Raw genomic sequence first — 11,288 nt, forward strand, 5'->3', positions numbered from 1 at the left:
TGAGATGTCTTGTAACCTGGATTCCGAGTCTGATCGGGCCGTCCTGGGAGAAGGAATATCCTTCGTTGACCGTGAGAGCTTGTGATGGGCTAAGTTGGGACACCCCTGCAGGGATTTGAACTTTAGAAAGCCGTGCCCGCGGTTATGGGCAGAATGGGAATTTGTTAATGTCCGGTTGTAGAAAACCTGAAACTTAACTTAATTAAAATGAATCAACAGAGTGTGTGGCTGTGATGGTCTCTTTTCGGCGGAGTCCGGGAAGAGAACACGGTCTCGTGTTATGCTTGAACGTAGGTTGTTCTAGGATCACTTCTTGATCATAGTTTATCGACCGTGCCTTTGCCTTCTCTTCTCGCTCTCATTTGCGTATGTTAGCCACCATATATGCTAGTGCTTGCTGCAGCTCCACCTCATACCTTTTCCCTACCCATAAGTTTAAATAGTCTTGATCGCGAGGGTGTGAGATTGTTGAGTCCCCGTGACTCACAGATTACTTCCAAAAACCAGTTGCAGGTGCCGATGATACCATGCAGGTGACGCAACCGAGCTCAAGGAGGAGCTTGATGAAGATCTTGTTCGTTGTGATGTTTTGTTTCCAGTTGATCAGTAGTGGAGCCCAGTCGGGGCGATCGGGGATCTGTAGCATTAGGGGTAGTCTTCTTTTATATTGGTTCCGTAGTCGGACCTTGATTGTATCTGGATGATGTAATGCTATATTTATGTATTGTGTGAAGTGGCGATTGTAAGCCAACTCTGTACCTCTTTCTTATTCAGCACATGGGATGTGTAAAGATTACCCCTCTTGCGACATTGCCTACAATGCGGTTATGCCTCTAAGTCGTGCTCCGACACGTGGGAGATATAGCCGCATCGTGGGTGTTACAAGTTGGTAATCAGAGCCTTCCCGACTTAGGAGCCCCCTGCTTGATCGAATCGCTGGCGTTGTTGAGTCTAAAAAAATGTTTTGAGTCTTTTAGGATTATATATATCGGAGAGTAGGATTCTTTTTACTCCTCAGTCCCTTCGTCGCTCTGGTGAGGCATCCCGACGTAGAAGTTTTGACTCTTCTCTTCTCAAATTTCACTAAAAAAATTTGGGATCACGTGGGTATCTTGGAATTGTTTCGATGGTTTTGTGACGAGAACATTGTTCTTGGTGCCTCCTGACATTTAGGGGTTGTGGCAGTGTCCAGGGGAGTTGAGCTCCGAGGTGTTGTCGTCACAATTTTATCGTTGAAGTTCTGGAATACCTGAGTTTCGCCGACATCGAAAATCTCTTTTATGCAGTTGTTGGTGAGATAACCTGGACGCCACCCAGTACTGGGGCAGGAGTTCGGGAGTATTGCCATAACTCGTATAACGGATGCTTTTCGTAGGTTGAGGTAAATGATTTCCGAAGGTTTCTTGGTTATGTGTTGAAGGATGGATACATCTGGATGTAGGTTTTGCTAGTTTTGGGTGAGATATTATGCTTCCCCTGTATCTCCAACACCTGATTGCATAACCGGGAAAATTTCAGGAGTTGATAAGTGGGAATTCAAGTAGCTCTTAGGATATCTTTCCGACAGATGCATGTTATGAGATTGGGGTTCGACGTCTAGTGGTCCGCCTATCCACGGTTGGTTTTACAGTGGTCTCGTTGTGTCTTAAAGAGTCCTTGGCTATGCTGACTCGGGGACGCTTCGTATGTCATGTGCACTGCCTTGTACATGATGGTGATGTACGATTGAGCCCGTGTGGGCCCCACCACGAAAACTTCGGACGAAATCTCTATCATATGTTTGTTTCGGCTTATTCTACAAGCCAATCCTTTGTTTTTGTTTTCAGTTGTGGTATTCGAGTTGCTTCGAAGTCAAGTGTTGATTCCATACCTTTCCTAAACAGTGTTCTCATACTCCTATGTGAATATTAATCCTTCATGATAATCGAGATTGTCATGTCAATCCTTTACAACCGGTGTGTATCTCTTCAAGTGGATCCGATCACTTCAACATTCGCAAGATCAATTATCAGTTCTTCTCAACGGTGTTTGCTTCATCCATTCCAAATTGTCTTGTTTTTCCCGCCCTCCCACCCTTATTCTTCAAGGACTCGAATTTCTTAATCAAGTACCCATCTTATTGATGTGAAGTTTCTTCATTCTTTTCGTTCAATGTTTTATCCGGTGATTCTCAGGAAGATTCTAATGGAGCTTCAAGTTCGGCACTCTTCACTCATTTTCTTCTCTGGGGGATCCAATTCAAGCTTTTGGTGTTGATCATATCCCTTAACTCGTTTCAAATGTTTTCCATGCCGTTGCACCTCATAATCGTCCACTTCTCGATATTCTATTGTTCCGGAGTGCTGAAGATATCTCAGAAGGCTCGTCTTGTCATCCAAGATCCGTTCAACCCATTTCGAGGTCTTAACTTATTCAAGCCATTTAATTCAACCGGTGCTATATCCTTTTCAAGTAATCATTTCAACGGTGTTTCTCTTGAGTGGGCCCTAACCCACAGGTCTTTGTCCAGGATCTTACCTGACTCTTCTAATTTTCCCGGAGCTATCCTAAATTCTTTTCAAAGTTTGATGTAAGAATGAATTTTCCATCAGTCAAATGCTTTTCTCCAAGATCTTTCAAATTCTTTTCATCATTGTCTCAACCTTTTCTATTGTTCATTCCGGAGTGCCTCAACAATTCTTGGTGTTGCTTCTCATCATCATTATCAACATTTGAAGACCGAAGAAGAGTTTTTCCTCCAAATCGTATCCGTTCTCTCAAGGATTCGTGATTCTAGCTTGATGCCATCCTCTCTTAATTGTTTTGATTGTGAGAATTCTTTTCATCCATCCGGGGCATTTCCATGAGTTGTTTTTCATTTCTTTCCTTCGGAGCCCATCATTTCAGAAGATTTATTCATTCCAGCGTTCAGCTCTCGTTCTCCAATCTTATCGGTGCTTCATTCAAGTATTCTCTAATCATCTCAGAATCTCTTCGTTCACTTGCATCTAAATTTCCCCAAGTATCTTTATTCGTTTTCAAATTCTTACCGGTGATTCATCTCTTTTCTTCGTTCATCTGCAATTCTTACGGTGGTTCTTCCAAGATTCCTCTTCATTCGTTTATCATATCAATGCATTCGTGCTTTTCAAATTCTACCGGTGGTTCATTGAAGACCTTCCCAAGTTGGCGCGATATCTCTCTTAATCTTTCTACGAGAATAAGTAGTATGCCAAATCCGTTGCTTGTCATCAATTTAATTGATGAAGGATAAGCATAATGTAATTCTTATTCTTGCTTCATCCAAGTGTTTAATTCCTGCTTTCCGGAGTGGTTCATCATATCACATTCTCGGTTCGAGATGCTTTATCTTTTCTCCCGGTATTCCAAGTTTCCACTTTATCTCGTCGCGAAGCTCCATCTAAATCATCGCAAGGCTTCACCTTGTGTTTTCAACTTCTCTTTCTTTTCGTTATCCTTTTGTTACCGGAATTATTCATGGAGGTTCTACATGATGGTTCATCAAGGATTTAATTCATTATTGAAGTGTTCTTTGATATTCTTTTCAGAGGAGCTCAAGCATTCTTCATCTCGCATTCTGAAGTGCAATTCTTTCTACCGTATCATTGGAGGTGGTATTATGTCATTCTTGATAATCTGAGTTCATGTTTCATGATTCACCTGTTGTTAAGAATGAGGTATTTTAAATCCACCAATCTCTTCATTGGAGTTATCTTGGGTTATATTTCACCTAAAGCCTTCCCTAAGGATTGTGGCTATCTATGGTGCTTATAAATGATCCAAGTTCTTCATTTATCCTTCCGGTGAAATAAGTTTCTCGTCTTCTTGCTCATATCAATCCAATCTATTGTTTTTCGTTAGTGCCAGAATTTCACCTCAGTTTTGAGATGTTTTCCATAAGCCCACTACAAGTTTATTCGTTTCGTTGTTGATAACCCAACAACTCCGTTCTAGCATTTGTTGTAAGCATACTCTCTCAAGACCTCGTTTCCCTCCGTTCATTCCATTCCGTTCTTTCTTTTCTTTCGGAGGCATTGTGATGTTTCTCTTTTCGTCCTATCATCTCGTCTTGCCAAGATCATGTTCTTTCCTTTTGCTAATCCATTCAACCGGAGTGTCGTGTCCAACATTCAAGTTCTTCCCATTTTATCAACTTGTGCCTCCCTTCTCAACCGGAGTGCCGTCTGAAATCGTTCTTACCCATTGTGCCATTCTTTCAATAGTTCCGGAGGTAGCGTGTTGTTGATTTCATCAAGTATCCTCTCATCTTGTCAAGTTCTTGTTAGTTCCTTCCATTTTCAGTCGGAGTGCTGTCCAAATTATATCATTCTTAATCCTTCTCTATCTTGTTAGCCGGAGTAGTTTCAATATATATATTGCCCTTCAACCTCAAGGTTTTTTCGCAATGTTCTTTGTTCCTCTTTTCTAACGGAGTCTTTTTAACTTTGTGCATCTTCGTTGTTTTCTTTCGTTCAATTTGTCAACCTCTCAAGGTTCTTTGGTTTCACTCGTTTGTCAAAGAAGCAACTTAGTTTTACCTTTTCTCCTTCTATTCTGTTTTTCCCTCCGGTGCCATTCTAGATCTCGGGACGAGATCCTCTCATAGTGGTGGAGTGTTGTAACGCCCCGAGACTGATGTGCCAGGTGTCTTCCAGTTATTCGCTGTTGTTGCCTTGTCATTTGCTTGCGTGTCATGCATTTAATATCATGTCATCATGTGCATCTCATTTGCATACATGTTCGTCTCATGCATCCGAGCATTTTCCCCATTGTCCGTCTTACATTCCGGCGCTCCTATGTCCTCCGGTGTTCCTTTCTACCTCTTTTCGTGTGCAGGTGTTAAACGTTCTCGGATTGGACCGAGACTTGCCCAACGGCCTTGGTTCACTACCGGTAGACCGCCTGTCAAGTTTCGTGCCATTTGGACTTCGTTTGATACTCCAACGGTTAACCGAGGAACCGTAAAGGCCTCGTGTGTGTTGCAGCCCAACACCCCTCCTAAGTGGCCCAAAACCCACCTAAACCCCCTCCATCATCTCGGTCGTTCGATCACGATCGCGTGGCCGAAAACCGTGCATAATTTGGAGTCTCCTAGCTCCCTCTACCTATATATATGTGCTCTCCTCCAAAAATTCACGGACGAAACCCTACCCTAACCTTCCCCGCCGCCGCTGGACATTTCATGCCGCGCCGTCGGACATGTTCGCCGCCCCGCAGCCACCTCACTCCGACCAAGGGCGCGCTGCCACGTCGCCCCCGCCGCCGCTCCCCTCCACTCACGGCGCGCCACGTCGCCACCGCCGGCTCCCCTCCACCGCGCCTGACCCGCTGGCCCAGATCCGGCCCCCGTCGGGCCCGAACCGGGCCGCGCCCGCACGCCGCCATCCGCCCGAGCGTCCGCGTGCCTCGCCGCCGATTCCCGTCGCCGGCCGCCGCCGTTGACTGTGCGCGCCGCCGCAGGCGCCATGCCCCGCCGCCTGCGCCATGCCGGACCTCGCCGCGCCTGCCTGCTCCGGTTACCACCCGCAGCCGCGGCCGCGCCGGAATGCCTCCCCGCCGGCGCGCCTTCCCGCCTGCCTCACCGGCGCGCCTCGCTGCCTTGGGTCGGCCACCACCGGCGCCGCGCCGCCCTCGCCAAGAGCGCCGCCGCTCGTCGTCCAGATCGGGAAGAACCCGATCCCCACCCCGTTGACCGCACGTGGCCGCGTGGGCCTCGGCCTCCCCGGCCCGGCTCCATCGGCCCAGCCCCGGCCTGCCTCTTCCCTCTTCGTGGGCTGAAGCCCAGGGTGAGCAGCCCTATCCCTGGCCCCGTGCACAACTTAGCTATATCGCACTCGATCTGTTTTTTTTCCGGAATTCTGCTAAGTCCCTAGATCCGCACATTTTCATGCATACTTCATCGCATCATAACTTTACACCCGTGGCTCCGTTTTGGGCGTGTAGCATATCAGATTGTTCGTCTCGACGAGCACTTCATTTCATTCCATTGCACCATGTTCATTTGAGTTCATCTTGCTGCCCTAAATGTTGTTGCAAGAGTGCTATGTAATGTTAGTTTCAGATTATTATCAGTAATTGGACATTTGTCATTTTTGCCATGATTAATGTGTGCCTCCTATGAACTTGAGCCCTTCATGTGTTTTCTAGTATGCCATGCCATCTTTACAAGGGTGTATGTCATGTATTTTTGTGATATCTGTGGTGACTAGCACAAGCATGCAAAGTAGCTCTCGTGATGTTGCTGATTTCAGGGACTTAGAAATCTTCTAAGTCTTTGTCCTGTTAATATTTTTATGCTATGTATTCATGTTGCTGCAGAGTGATCCATGCCTCTTTTGAGCATGTTCATTAAGGATGATTTTGAGATAATGTTATGCTCTATCCATTCATGTCTTTGTTTGTAATTATGGAGCACCCTAGCATGACTCAATCTTGCTCTACTTTTGCTATAAAATGTTCCTGACATATTGTTTACGTGATAAGCAATTTTGCCGAGGTTGTTGTAGTTGATACGTGCATGCTATGAGGTTGTTCTTGCCATGTTTAGCTTCTATGCCATGTCTACTTGCTGGATATATGCTTAGTTTGTCATGCAATGCCTTGTGGTGAGTGCATCGAGCTCGTAAACATGCCTACGTGAATCTGTTTTGCCATGTTCCAGTTTTCTGCTAAGTCTGAATCTGTTAACGAAACTTGCTATGTTCACATGGTTGCCATTGTAGTTTCTGATCCCTTTTTGGCTTATGGTCAGTAAGGGACTTTTGTTGTATGCTTTGAGTAGCTTCATGCTATGCTCTGATTTGCCATGATATGTTCCTGTAGCATGTTGTTATCTTGCTCTAAACATTGCTTCCTGATGTTAAATCCTGCCATGTTGTTATTTTCACTAAGTCTGTGAACCTGTTATCTTTTGCACTTTTGCCATGCTTGTTTGAACCTGCTATTGTGTGAATTAGCCATAGCTCAGTGTTCATTTTTTGTCAAGCATCTTGAGTGGATCACTGCCATGTGATTTGTTGTCATGTTAGAGTGCAGCAGCTTGTTGTTCTTGATGCTTTTAGATGGCCTCGTGATGTTAATCGCAGATCGGTGCCATATTTGTTTTGCTTGCCATTTGCAAACCGTGCATCCGATTCCGGTGATCTTTATATCGATTTCGACCGAAATCAACTCATCTTTCCAGTGGCACTCTTGGTTTTCCAAGTTGAGGCCAGGTTCAATCTTTCCTTTCCGGAGCATGCATATGCATTGCATATCACTTCCCGCATGTCATGCCATGTTTTGCATCATGTTGCCTGCGCATTGCACCGTGGTTGATTATTGTTTCCTTTGCTTGTGTTCTTGCCTTGGGTAGAGCCAGGAGACGAGTTCGTGTTCGAGGTACCCGTTGAGTACGCTTACGAGGATCAAGCTTTCGTCTACTCGGAGACCTTTGCAGGCAAGATGACCACACCCTTGAAATCACTTCTATCTTTGCTTGATAGTTGCTCGCTCTATTGCTATGCCTTTGCTACGATACCTACCACTTGCTATATCATGCCTCCCATATTGCTAAGCCAAGCCTCTAACCCACCTTGTCCTAGCAAACCGTTGTTTGGCTATGTTACCGCTTTGCTCAGCCCCTCTTATAGCGTTGTTAGTTGCAGGTGAAGATAGAGTTTGTTCCATGTTGGAACATGGATATTTGTTGGGATATCACAATATCTCTTATTTAATTAATGCATCTATATACTTGGTAAAGGGTGGAAGGCTCGGCCTTATGCCTGGTGTTTTGTTCCACTCTTGCCGCCCTAGTTTCCATCATACCGGTGTTATGTTCCTTGACTTTGCGTTCCTTACGTGGTTGGGTTATAATGGGAACCCCTTGACAGTTCGCCTTGAATAAAACTCCTCCAGCAAGGCCCAACCTTGGTTTTACCATTTGCACTAACAACCTAGCCTTTTTTCCTTGGGTTTCCAGAGCCCGAGGGTCATCTTTATTTTAACCCCCCCGGGCCAGTGCTCCTCTGAGTGTTGCGGGGCCACCTCGGGGCAACTTGAGGGTTGGTTTTACTCGTAGGATGTCTCATCCGAGTGTGCCCTGAGAATGAGATATGTGCAGCTCCTATCGGGATTTGTCGGCACATTCGGGCAGCTTTGCTGGTTTAGTTTTACCATTGTCGAGATGTCTTGTAACCTGGATTCTGAGTCTGATCGGGCCGTCCTGGGAGAAGGAATATACTTCGTTGACCGTGAGAGCTTGTGATGGGCTAAGTTGGGACACCCCTATAGGGATTTGAACTTTCGAAAGCCGTGCCCGCGGTTATGGGCAGAATGGGAATTTGTTAATGTCCGGTTGTAGAAAACCTAAAACTTAACTTAATTAAAATGAATCAACAGAGTGTGTGGCTGTGATGGTCTCTTTTCAGCGGAGTCCGGGAAGAGAACATGGTCTCGTGTTATGCTTGAACGTAGGTTGTTCTAGGATCACTTCTTGATCATAGTTTATCGACCGTGTCTTTGCCTTCTCTTCTCGCTCTCATTTGCGTATGTTAGCCACCATATATGCTAGTGCTTGCTGCAGCTCCACCTCATACCTTTTCCCTACCCATAAGCTTAAATAGTCTTGATCGCGAGGGTGTGAGATTGCTGAGTCCCCGTGACTCACATATTACTTCCGAAAACCAGTTGCAGGTGCCGATGATACCGTGCAGGTGACGCAACCGAGCTCAAGGAGGAGCTTGATGAAGATCTTGTTCGTTGTGATGTTTCGTTTCCAGTTGATCAGTAGTGGAGCCCAGTCGGGGCGATCGGGGATCTGTAGTATTAGGGGTAGTCTTCTTTGATTTTGGTTCCGTAGTCGGACCTTGATTGTATCTGGATGATGTAATGCTATATTTATGTATTGTGTGAAGTGGCAATTGTAAGCCAACTCTGTACCTCTTTCTTATTTAGTACATGGGATGTGTAAAGATTACCCCTCTTGCGACATTGCCTACAATGCGGTTATGCCTCTAAGTCGTGCTCCGACACGTGGGAGATATAGCCGCATCGTGGGTGTTACATCCATAATGCCCTTTCTCTGTATATATATTTTTATTTCTACTGCTAAGTTTGTTAATTAAAACAATCATCCCAAACGCTAATTAGAATAGGAAAGAGCGTTAAAGGGTCGACTACAAACAGGCACCGCCCAGCTCCCCCTCAAGAGGCGTACCACGGGCGCGCCCCAACACCTAGTCAAAAAGAAGTGCAGAAGACGAGGTGCGACATTGACAATGCGCGCCGTGGGGCGACACATCATCATCGGCAGAGATGGAGAGACAGGAAAGCACGGTACGAGCTGGAAGTATCCTCTTTCCGGGTTTGTCTACGCACATGGGTCAGTCTTCTTGATTAACAAGAGAATGCTTGGGTGGAGTAGTGGCCCGGTGAGCCGAGCGGGCCATGCGGCCAATGTAGTGAAAATTGGCAGACATGAACCGTGACACAATGAAGAGATATGGAGCGTCAGATAGAACCATCGGATGACCGAGAACGCCAAATTGATGTGGTCTGTCGCAGGTAGCTCACCTTTATTGTTTTGTAATAGAAATGGCCCTCAACTTCAAAATAGGCAAAGTTTGGAGCATCTTCAACAGGCACACAACACGTGGCGCACAGAAAACGCCTTTACAGTGTCGAAATAGCCAATTTTTACGTGCATCTGAGCGCTAGCTCCAGCGGCCGCTGCAAAATATAGTGCGCGCGAGTCGCTCCAACAGGCGCCGCAAAAAACGGCGTGCACGCCCAACACAAACAACATATGCACTCCAAACAAAACCAAGAAGATCGAACACAAAAAAATCAAATAAATAGTTCAATTTTATTACAACTCAAACAAATAGTTTATCTTCCAATACAACAAATAGTTCAACAATACAACATCAAACAACAAATCATCATGCTCTTTGTCGGCCATTCCATGCCCACCATTCCTCGTTGAGATCCTTCTGAAGATCATCATGCATTTTGGCACGTTGAATGGCATGATAGGAGACAACAAATCAGGCCATCCTCGGAACCCTCCGTCGCACTCGCACGAGATGTCCCAAGAGCTCATACTGAGAGTAGTCTAAATCTTGACCATGCTCATTCTTGATGATCATGTTGTGCATGATCAGACAAGCGTACATGATGTATCAAAGCATCTTTTGATCACAAAATCTAGCTGGTCCTCTCACAATAGCAAAATGGGCTTGCAAAATTCCAAAAACTCTCTCCACATCTTTCCTAGCCGCCGCCTGAGCATTATGGAAATCTAGTTTTTTCTTACCTTCCGGTTTTTTCAACGGCTACACAAATGTTTGCCACTTTGGGTAGATGCCATCCACAAGATAATAGACATAGTTGTATCTATGGTCATTTGCTACAGACTGCACCGATGGCAATTCACCATTTGCAATCTTATTCATGAGTGGTGACCGATTAACAACGTTGATGTCATTCAAAGATCTAGTCAAAAAAATCATGCCAAATTCAAATCTCTTGACCGGCCACTGCTTCAAGTATTATAGTGGAACCCTTTTTTGGCCGTGAAATTGCCCATGCCATGCCTTAGGAAAGTTCTTCCAAGTCCAATGCATGCAATCTATTGAGCCAAGCATACCTGGGAACCCGCGAGCTTTGTTCATCTCCAAAAGCCTTGCGGCGTCTTCAACATTGGAAGATCTCAAATACTCCGAGTCAAACACTTGCACAATTTCGACGCGAAGCAATTGACACACATGATGGCTTGACTCTCAGCCATGGCCAAGTGGTCATCAACTGGATCAGCCGGAATAACGTATGCCTGTTGGGGAACGTAGTAATTTCTAAAATTTCCTACGCACACGCAAGATCATGGTGATGCATAGCAACGAGAGGGGAGAGTGTTGTCTACGTACCCTCGTAGACCGTTCGCGGAAGCGTTATATCAACGCGGTTGATGTAGTCGTGCGTCTTCACGATCTGACCAATCCAAGTACCGAAAGCATGGCACCTCCGAGTTTTGCACACGTTCGGCTCGGTGACGTCCTCGCCTTCTCGATCCAGCAAGAGGGGCGAAGTAGTAGAAGAGTTCCGGCAGCACGACGGCGTGGTGATGGTGTTGGTGAAGAACAATCTCCGCAGGGCTTCGTCTAAGCACTACGAAAACTAGGACGAAGGATAAACTAGAGGGGACAGGGTTGCCGGCACACGGCTTGGTGTTTCTTGATGTGTCTTGGGTGCTAGCCCTACCCCTCTATTTATATGTTGAGCCTCGGGGTCGAAACTTGGAGTAAAAGCCT

Source organism: Triticum urartu, chromosome 5A (assembly GCF_056163025.1).
Source record: "Triticum urartu cultivar PI428250 chromosome 5A, HENAU_Tu73, whole genome shotgun sequence".
NCBI lineage: Eukaryota > Viridiplantae > Streptophyta > Magnoliopsida > Poales > Poaceae > Triticum > Triticum urartu.